Below are 10,019 nucleotides of genomic sequence, written 5' to 3'. Positions count from 1 at the left end.
TGCTGGTACACATTAAGAAGATTTAGTGAGCGTTGGAATGATGTGTTGTTCTGTCCTTCAGTAATATAAACTGCACCGCATGTGATATCATGTTATTGGCCATGTAGCATGGCCAATCACACGATATTGCATGCAAACTACGGGAGGGCGCAATCGGGCATACACACTGCACAATCAGGGGTGCTGAGAGGGAGGGGGGCAGGTACTAATTACCTGGGCTTGCTGGAAGGGTCCAGTGGAGGCCCGAGTCCGATGCCACCCCCCCTCGCCTCATACCTGTTAGCAGCCCAGCACACTCTACTGTGTGCTGGGCTGCAGTGGGAGACTGCTCGCTTGTATTTGCCCCCCCCCTGTACTCGCACCGGGGTGAGGGGGGCTCACAGCAATAAGGTATTTTATTTCCCCTAAAAGAGCTTGGCCACACCTCCCATGATTAGGCCACGGCCCCTTCCCCTGGGTCCGGGTCGGCTCTCTATGGCCCTGTGCACAATATACCCGATTTGTCTTTGAAATTTGCCCGGAAACGACAAATCGGGCCAACATCATGTAAGTGTGTAACCAGCCTTAAAGTAAAATTTAAAATATAACAATATTAAAAAAATTTATATAAATAATTATTTTAAAATAATAATAATTTTATTTTGCTGAGCGCATCAAAAAATTACAAAAATAAAGCATCATCAAGCTACAGGTAATACTTCAGGCCTAAATATAGTTTCATATTTTTCAAAATCAAACTGATAGGATTCCACTTTTAAGTTTAAATAATAGGTGGCGATATATTTATATTTTTATCCCTGCATCTAGCAATGACTATTGGAATTAAATTGCAGGTGAATGACAGGACAGTGTATGCTAAAGACGGAAAGGTTTTATCATGTCTACATTGCTGACAATGGTGACTATATTGCTAGCTCCATCTATAGATGGTGTTAGCATGTTGAATAAAGAAAGCTGTAAGCAGAGATTACAGCTTCTTGGTAAATATAAATAATGTTTTGTCCCATAAATTTTATGTTGCCATGTAAATTAACCAAAAGCATATATACCTCTCCCCCTCTCTCCTCACCCGTATCTCCAGCTGTCTCAATGCTATCTCTTCCTGGATGTCCCAGCACTTCTTAAACTTAACATGTCTAAAACTGAGCTGATCATCTTCCCACCCTCCCACATAACCTCACTTCCCCCAATTTCATTATCAATTGATGGCACAACTATCTCCTCTAGCCCGAAAGTGCGCTGTCTTGGAGTTATACTGAACTCCTCCATCTCCTTCAAAGCACACATTCAGCACCTCTCGCAGTCCTGCCGTTTCCATCTCAAAAATATTTCCAGGATTAGACCCTTTCTCACCCTGGATGCTACTAAAACCCTCATCCACTCACTGATCATCTCCAGATTGGATTACTGTAACCCCCTCCTATCTGGCCTCCCAGACTCCCACCTTTCTCCACTCCAATCTGCCCTCAATGCTGCAGCTCGGCTCATCTTCCTCTCCAAACGTTCTACATCTGCCTCCCTTCTCCTTGAAGCCCAACACTGGCTCCCCTTCCCTTTCAGAACCCAATACATGGTTCTTACACTCACCTACAAAGCCCTCACCCAATCCTCTCCCATCTTTGACCTCATTTCTCTTCCCTCTCCCGCCCATCCACTTCGCTCAACAAATGCATGCCATCTCTCCTGCTAACTGATTACTTCCCACTTTTTGCCTCCAGGATTTTGCCTTTGCTGCTCCCTACCTATGGAACTCTCTCCCTCGCCCTATCAGACTCTCCACCTCTCCACAAATCTTCAAACAGGCTCTCAAGACCCACTTCTTCATCATGGCCTTCCAGCTCTTACCCTAACCCACTACATGCTCTCTGTGTACCCCATCTTTGTTATGCCTGTTTGTCTGCCCCTCCCCTTTAGAATGTAAGCTCTCGCGAGCAGGACCATCTTCCCTCATGTGCTTCTCCTTATACTTTCTTCCACTCCTTTCGCCCCACAAGGGCACCTAACACTTAATTGCTGACTCCCTGCTGCTCATTCAGAATTTTTTAATCGCTAACGCAGCAATGTGTATAAACTATGGGGGTCATTCAGACCCGGTCGCAAGCACCGATGTGCTCGCAACCGGGTCGATGGGTAGCCCTGCATACGCGCAGCGGCCGTACTGAGCGTGCGCAAGCCCCGGAGCGAGAGAGAAACTCTCTCGCTCCGGAGCTCGCTACAAAAGGGGCGGCTGTCGATGTTGATCGACATCGCATCCCTTTTTGTAGGCGGGCCGGGGGGGTGGTTTCCAAGATGGAGGCGTTCCTTAAGGAACGCCTACCATTTTGTGGGCGGCCGAACTGACATCATCAGTGATGTCAGTGGGGAGCTCCTGCTTCATCAGAGCAGAAAGCTCCCTGGGGATTGCAAGTGCCCAGACCGAACCTTAGGGTCTGGTCACAAGCCCTGATGGTTGCTATAGTGATCACCATCGCAACCATCACCCTGGTCGCTAGCTAAGCTGTGTGTGGTAACCCACAGCTTAGCTTGCGACCAGGAGGCCGCACCAAAAAAAAAGAAGCGCCCGCCCTCATTCAGAGAGAGTGATCGCTTCTTGCAACCGCCTCTGAATGAGGTCCTATGTCTTTGTCCTGCACTGTATTGTACTGTAAGTCACTGGATTCTTGTTCACTTATTTGTTTATGTACTTTGTAAGGCGCTGTGGAACACTTTTGGCGCTATATAAATAAAGGATAATAATAATATACGAGGGTTGAATGAAAAGTAATGAGACTGATTTTTTTTTTATTCAGAATCAGATGACTCCACAGGATCTGAACATTTTTCTTTTTCAAAATAGCGTCCTTCACATTCAATAAATTTTAGGACCAAAGGCGCAGAGTCTAAGTTACTGGAAGGTGTTCACCAGTGACCCCTCCAATTGGTATTTGGGTTTAAGCTACACCCAGCAAGCAGGTCATGGCCCTTTGGTCAGGTATCTGGCACTAGTGGGATAAAATGGAAGAACACTATCACAAGTATCACAAGAGAGACACAAGAGACAGGTATTGGAGGTTGTACTGAAGTGGTGTATTGAGTACACACTAGTAGCTCCAGACACAGAGCTGTCACCAGAGAATGACACTAGGCGCTGGTACGTGGATAATGTACTAAGTACATAAACTGTGGCTTCAGACATAGCTCTGCACAGGAGAATTTTGATGTACTAAGTACATACACTGTGGTTTCATGCGCAGAGCTGCACAGGAGATGATATAGTAAACTGTACTTGGATGGTGTACTAAGTACATAAACTGTGGCTTCAGACGCAGAGCTGCACAGGAGATGACTCTAAGAGATTGTACTCAGAAAACGTTCTGTGGATCACACTAGGAGCAAGTCACTAGAAGGAATGGAGCTTGGAATCTGGAACGCTGCAACAGCAAGTAACACTGGTAGTAACGATGTACATGCAACTTCCTGTTGTCCAGAGCCCAGTATATATACCCTAAGGTAGCAGTCCATTGGAGGATATTGTCAGCTGACAGCAACCAATGCTACCACTGGGTAAAGGGTTAGTAAGGAGAAAATAGATTGTCATGGCTGCTTCCATGGCGGTAACCGCAGAAACCACATCACGGAGCAAGCACATGGATGTCCTAGCAGACCCCTAGTATAATGCCGCACCTGGCCGGTGCTGAGGTGAGTAACGGCCTATCCTAGGCCGCAACCTGGCCGGTGCTGAGGTGAGTAACGGCCGCAACCTGACAGCACCCCCCCCCCCTTTCAATGTGGACTCCGGACACCCACAAGGCTTCTCAGGAAACTCTTTATGAAATGCTCGAACCAGCTGTGGAGCATGGACATCAGACGCCTTAATCCATGCTCGTTCTTCAGGTTCGTACCCCTTCCAGTCAATGAAATACTGAAGATTATTCAATGGGTGTCGAGAGTCAAGGATCTTTTCAATTTCAAATTCAACTCCCAATTGAGTCTGTACTTGAGGAGTCTTGGGTGAAGAACCCTTGAATTGATTAAGGATTAAAGGTTGTAGGAGAGAAACATGAAATGTGTTGGAAATCCTTAACTGAGGAGACAGCTCTAGTTTATACACCACCGGATTGATGACCTTAAGAATACGATACGGTCCAATGAAGTGTGGAGCAAATTTCATGCTTGGAACCTTTAGTCGAATGTTCTTAGTAGAGAGCCACACCCTATCTCCAATCTTCAGAAGAGGAATGGCCAGACGCTTTGGATCCGCAAACTTTTTGTAATTACAAGAAGCTTTTCTCAAAGAGGAATTAATGTTTTTCCATGTATCAGACAAGGATTTCACAAGATTAGTGACAGCAGGCACTTCCATGGAAGGTAATTCTTGGACATCTGGAACACGCAGATGTCTTCCATAAACTGCTTAAAGAGTGGTACCTAAAATTGTTAGCAAACTCTGTCCATGGCAGTCAATCGAGCCATTCATCTTGAGAAAAGAAACAAAAAGTCTCAGAAATGTCTCCAATTCCTGATTCACTCTCTCAGTTTGGCCAGTCTACAGGTGATAGGCAGAGGAAAACTTCAGTTTGATTCTGCAAGAAGCACATAAAGCCCTCGAATTTGGACACAAATTGCACACATCGGTCTGATACTATTTCCTTGTGTAATCCATGAAGACAGAAGATGTCACGAATAAACATTTTGGCCAAGGGAATACATTTTTAAAAATTGCTCCACCACCACCCAGATAGTATTATGTCCTTTGGAGGGTGGTAATTCAAAGATAAAATCCATCGACAGATGAGCCAAGGAACATCAGGAATAGGCAAAGGATGCAAAGAGCCAACTATCTTATTGCAAATAGATTTATGCTGGGTACACTTGGCACAGGAAGCAATAAAATCCTGAGCGTCTTCTTTCATAGTAGGCCACCAGTATGAGCGCTGTAAAGACTTAAACATCTTTAGGATGCCTGAGTGACCAGCAAAAAAGAGGCATGAGCCCAGATTACAAGTTTCTTATGCAATTGAGGTGCCACAAAGATGTTGCCAGGAGGAGGAGGAGGCAGAGGGGAAACCAACTGTGTGTGAGCAAAAACAAGAGGATCTAGAATAGGATGAACTTGAGATTGGTCTTCTTCCTGTGGAGGCAGAAAGATCGGGAGAGTGCATCAGCCTTCCTATTTTGTATGCTAGGACAAAATTGTACTTTGAAATCACACCTGGAAAAGAAAAGAGACCAATGAGCCTGTCTGGCATTCAACCGATAAGCTGTCTTGAGATAAAGAATATTCTTGTGATCCGTGATGATTGTAATAGGAATTTAGCGCCTTCCAAAAGGTGTCTCCGCTCCTTTAATGCCAATCTCATTGCCAACAATTCTTGATCCCCTATGGCATAATTCTTTTCAGCCGGAGAGAATTTGCGAGAAAAGAACCCACAAGGATGATTCTTTCCATCTTCATCCAGTTGAGAAAGTACAGCTCCCACTCCTACCAAAGATGTATTGACTTATAATGTGAAAGGTTTTTCAAGTTGTGGTCGACAAAGAATTGGAGCAGTAGAAAAAGCTGTTATGAGGGCTTGAAAAGCCACCACTGCCGCAGGAGGCCAATGAGATGGGTTAGCACCCTTCTTGATGAATGCCGTGATGGGAGCAACAATCGTAGAAAAGTTTAAAATAAATCTACTATAATAATTAGAGAAGTCAAAGAATCGTTGGATGTTTTTGAAGGAGTTTGGTTGGGGCCAATCTTGTCAGATCCATTTGAAGGGATTTTCCTGATATGATGTGCCCGTAAAATGGCACAAAGGACTCTTCAAATAGACTTTTGGAGATTTTCTCGTACAGATGGTGGTTCCGCAGACATGACAAGACTTCTCTAACATGTAGGAGATGGGATTGTAGGTCTTCAGAAAAAATCGAAATGTCGTCCAGATAAACTGCAACAAATTTGTAAAGAACATCTTGGTAAAAGGCCTTGACATAACCCTGAAATACTGCTGGCGCATTACACAAGCCAAAAGGCATCACCAAGTACTCAAAATGACCGTCTCGAATATTAAAAGCGGTTTTCCACTCATCCCCAGAATTGATATGGATCAAATTGTAGGATCTACGGAGATCCAATTTAGTGAAAATGGATGCTATACGAACCTTGTCGAAGAGCTCCGAGATGAGTGGCAACGGATAACTATTTTTTAAGGTGATTTGATTCAGCCCATGGTAGTCTATGCAGGGTCTGAGACCTCCATCTTTTTTCTCGACGAGAAAAATCCAGCCTCAGCAGGAGAGGAAGATGGTCTTATAAAACCCTTGGCCAGATTTTCTTTTATGTAGTCGGACATAGCAGCTGTTTCCGGAATCGAAAGAGGATAAATACGGCCACGAGGTGGCATCTTCCCAGGGATGAGATCTATGCCACAGTCCCAAGGGCGACGGGGAGGCCATTTGTCTGCAGCTTGTTCACAAAAGACGTCAGCGAAATCTTGATAAGGTTTGGGTAAACAAGAATTTGGTTCAGAAATTAATTGATCAGATGTAGGAATCTTTGAAGAAGACTTGATAGTGACTTTGCACTGGGGAACGACTCGAGGTAGCCACTGATGAAAACATTTGGATCCCCAGGACATGCATGGTGGACCAGTCCAATGTGAGATTGTGGCTTTTTAACCAAGGCAGACCCAAAACTAGGGCATGGGAAGCCTTTGGTATAACCAGGAATTCTAACTCCTCTTGATGTAGACAACCTACTTGAAATGAAACAGGTAAACTGTTAGATATAACGTCTCCACTGATAACCTTGCCATCCACTCCAGAAAGAGCCAACTTTATTGAAAGAGGAAGAACTGGGATTCCTAGTTCGTGTGTTAGATATTCAAAAATAAAATTTCCAGCGGCTCCTGAGTCCACCAAGGCTTTAATATTCTTTGTCTGAGTCTTGAAACAAATAGACACCGGTAGAAGATTATCCATCGAATGGGAAGACTTGGTTAACACCCCCAACCGAACGCTCCCAGAGCCAGTTAGGGTCTCCCGTTTCTCGAGAGGAGAGGAAAAAGTTTTATAATATGATCAGGAGACACACAATAGAGACACAGCTTGTTCTGCAATCGGCGGATCTGCTCAGCCGGAGTTAACCAGGTTCTGTTGATCTGCATAGGTTCCTCTTTGATTAATACAGGAGGGGAATAACCTGCAGCTGGCAGAAATCAATCCTTGAAATGATCTTCACTCCCTTTACTAGCCTGCTGTTCTCTGTTGCGCAAATTTATCCTGATACATAAAGATATTACTTCCGATTAAGATTCAGGAACATCCCGAGAGGCCAATTCATCCTTCATCCTTTCGGATAATTCATGAAGAAAGGTTGCCCTAAGCGACTCATTATTCCACCTTAATTCAGAAGTGATTGTTTGGAATTGAACCACATACTGTCCCATAGTACGTGAGAGGGTCAGCTCGCTTCTTTAATGGGAGACCCAGTCCAGGGTGATCCCAAATACTAACAAAATAATGTACGCCACCTTTGACCTTGGAGTGGGGAAGTTCTGGGGTAAGCATTCGAATTGTATCTCGCACTGATTGATGAAGCCCTGGCATCGTCTGGGGTTTCTGTCAAAATGCTCAGAAGAGGCCAACTGCAAACAAGATTTTTGAGTACCTAATACTGGAGGATTTGCAGGAGTAGATCCAGTAGTAGTAGGAAGTATTTTAGCCAGAGTCGACTGAATGGATAGTAATTGACCGGAGAGTTCCTGTAGATATTGAGGTACCTGATGTTGTGTGGCCTCCTGATTCTCAATGCGAGGTCTTGCAACGCCCCTGCAGCCTGCGATCCCACGGCCTCCATTGGGCCTGTACAAACTTTCATGATCGGACTAAGGTGTTTCTCTGCCTCAAGGTTAGAGGATGTAGATCCAGGTTGAGGAGGGACAGGAGGTCAGGGGCTTTGATAAATTACTTCCTTATCCACCAGTACCGGATGTTGGCGAGACCTGACCAAAGGTGCGGAGTCTTACTTACTAGGAGGTGTTCACCAGTGACCCCTCCAATTGGGATTTGGTTTTAAGCTGCACCCAGCAAGCTGGTCGCAGCCCTTTGGTCAGGTATCCAGCACTAGTGGGATAAAATGGAAGAACACTATCACAAGTATCACAAGAGAGACACGAGAGACAGGTATTGGAGGTTGTATTGAAGTGGTGTATTGAGTACACACTAGTAGCTCCAGACGCAGAGCTGACACCAGAGAATGACAATAGGCGCTGGTACTTAGATAATGTACTAAGTATATACACTGTGGCTTCAGACGTAGATCTGCACAGGAGGATGGTATAGTAAGCTTGTACTTGGATGATGTACTAAGTACGTACACTGTGGCTTCAGACGCAGAGCTGCACAGGAGATGATATAGTAAACTACTTGGATGGTGTACTAAGCACATAAACTGTGGCTTCAGACGCAGAGCTGCACAGGATATTATCAGGTATGAATAAATTTTTCTTAAGTTGGTGATGCTCCCAGACCCCCTCCCTGGAGCCTAAACCCAACCTCCCCTCTAGTGCCTAAACTGAACCCCCCCCCGCACCCTAAACCTAACCTCCCCCTTACACCGCGATACTTACCTTTGGGATGCCGACTGGTGCCGGAATTCGGGGCCGGTATTTAGACACTCAGTCCCCCATATCCATACCACTCAGTACCCCCTCCCCATATCCATAAGCATTGATCAGAAATTAGAATTACTGAGTAATAAACCTGATCATAAATAGACCTCTCAATGTCAATTGCTACCTTTTTTGAACTGGCAATTCTAATATCTACAGTAGAAGTCATCCATCTTATGATAGCTAGATATTTCCTACTTTGTATCATTCCAGTACTGCTATATGATATTCTGTTTTACTGAATTAGTAGAATGTATATTATGCTTATTGAAATATATTGTGTGTATATACACAGTGGCAGATTCTGGGGGGGTGAGGGACCGGGGAACATGCCCCACATGAGCCTTTTAATTCTCCCCACATGTGAACTGCAGGGGGTAGTTTTCAGGGCCCAACTTCCGTCCTAATGCAGCATGTCCCTAACAGCTTTGGCTCTCGCCCTGGCTCTGTTCTGCCACTTGAATTCCTGATTGTAAAGTGCAAACATGATGTAATGACATTTGCTCCATTCGATGTCTAATACTCGGTCGAGAACACCTGAAAATCGGACGATAACATGTTTTCGAACAAATAAACCCAGTACTGGTTGTGCTAAATACAGGGGACAAACGACGTAGGGTTCCCTGCAATAAGCACAACCAGCCCCAGGCTATTCAGAACCAGCCCTGGTTTTCAAAATACAAGGGACAAGCGACGTAGGGATCCCCTGTAGTTAGCGCAACCAGCAAAGGGCTCTGATCCGGTCCCGGTTCTGGAAAAACAGGGGACAAAAAGCATAGGGGTCCCCTGTAATTTCCATAACCAGCACCGAACTTTTCTAGCTGGGGGTAATGCCACAGCCAGGGGAATCCTTTCACTGGGTCCCCCGGCCAAAGCATTACCCCTGACCGCTAGTCAGTCCTCAATTATTTTTTTTTGGTTTGTTTTGCCAAGCCCAATGGATGCCTACTTTGGAACGAAGAGGATCCACGCACAGGGAGAGGTGAGTATAGAATTTTTTTTTTACTGGAACCTATGGATTACTACTGGAAAAGAGGATACAAAATGGCTTCAGGGATACATAGGTGGGTATGTGAGATAGTGAGTGTGAGTGCATGTGTGTATACTATGTATTATTTAATAAACTTTTACCGTGTGTGTGTTCAGTGGTTTTTTAAGTATTTATTTTGCAGTGGAACTAATGCCCTGCATGCTGGTACTTGTGGTTCTCCAAGTATCAGCATGCGGGGGAGGCTTGTTGGGACCTGTAGTTCCACTGCAAAAGATAATATTTTTAACTTTTTCAATCACACCACACTTTACATAATCAACCCGGCACCCACTGCTCCAGGTGTGCCAGGGATAGCCCCGGGCTATCAGCCCAGGCCTGGGGTGCCCTGGAGA

The sequence above is a fragment of the Taudactylus pleione genome, unplaced genomic scaffold (genome assembly GCF_031769625.1).
Source record: "Taudactylus pleione unplaced genomic scaffold, aTauple2 ptg000095l, whole genome shotgun sequence".
Taxonomy (NCBI): Eukaryota; Metazoa; Chordata; class Amphibia; order Anura; family Myobatrachidae; genus Taudactylus; species Taudactylus pleione.
This window is presented reverse-complemented; position numbering follows the sequence as displayed.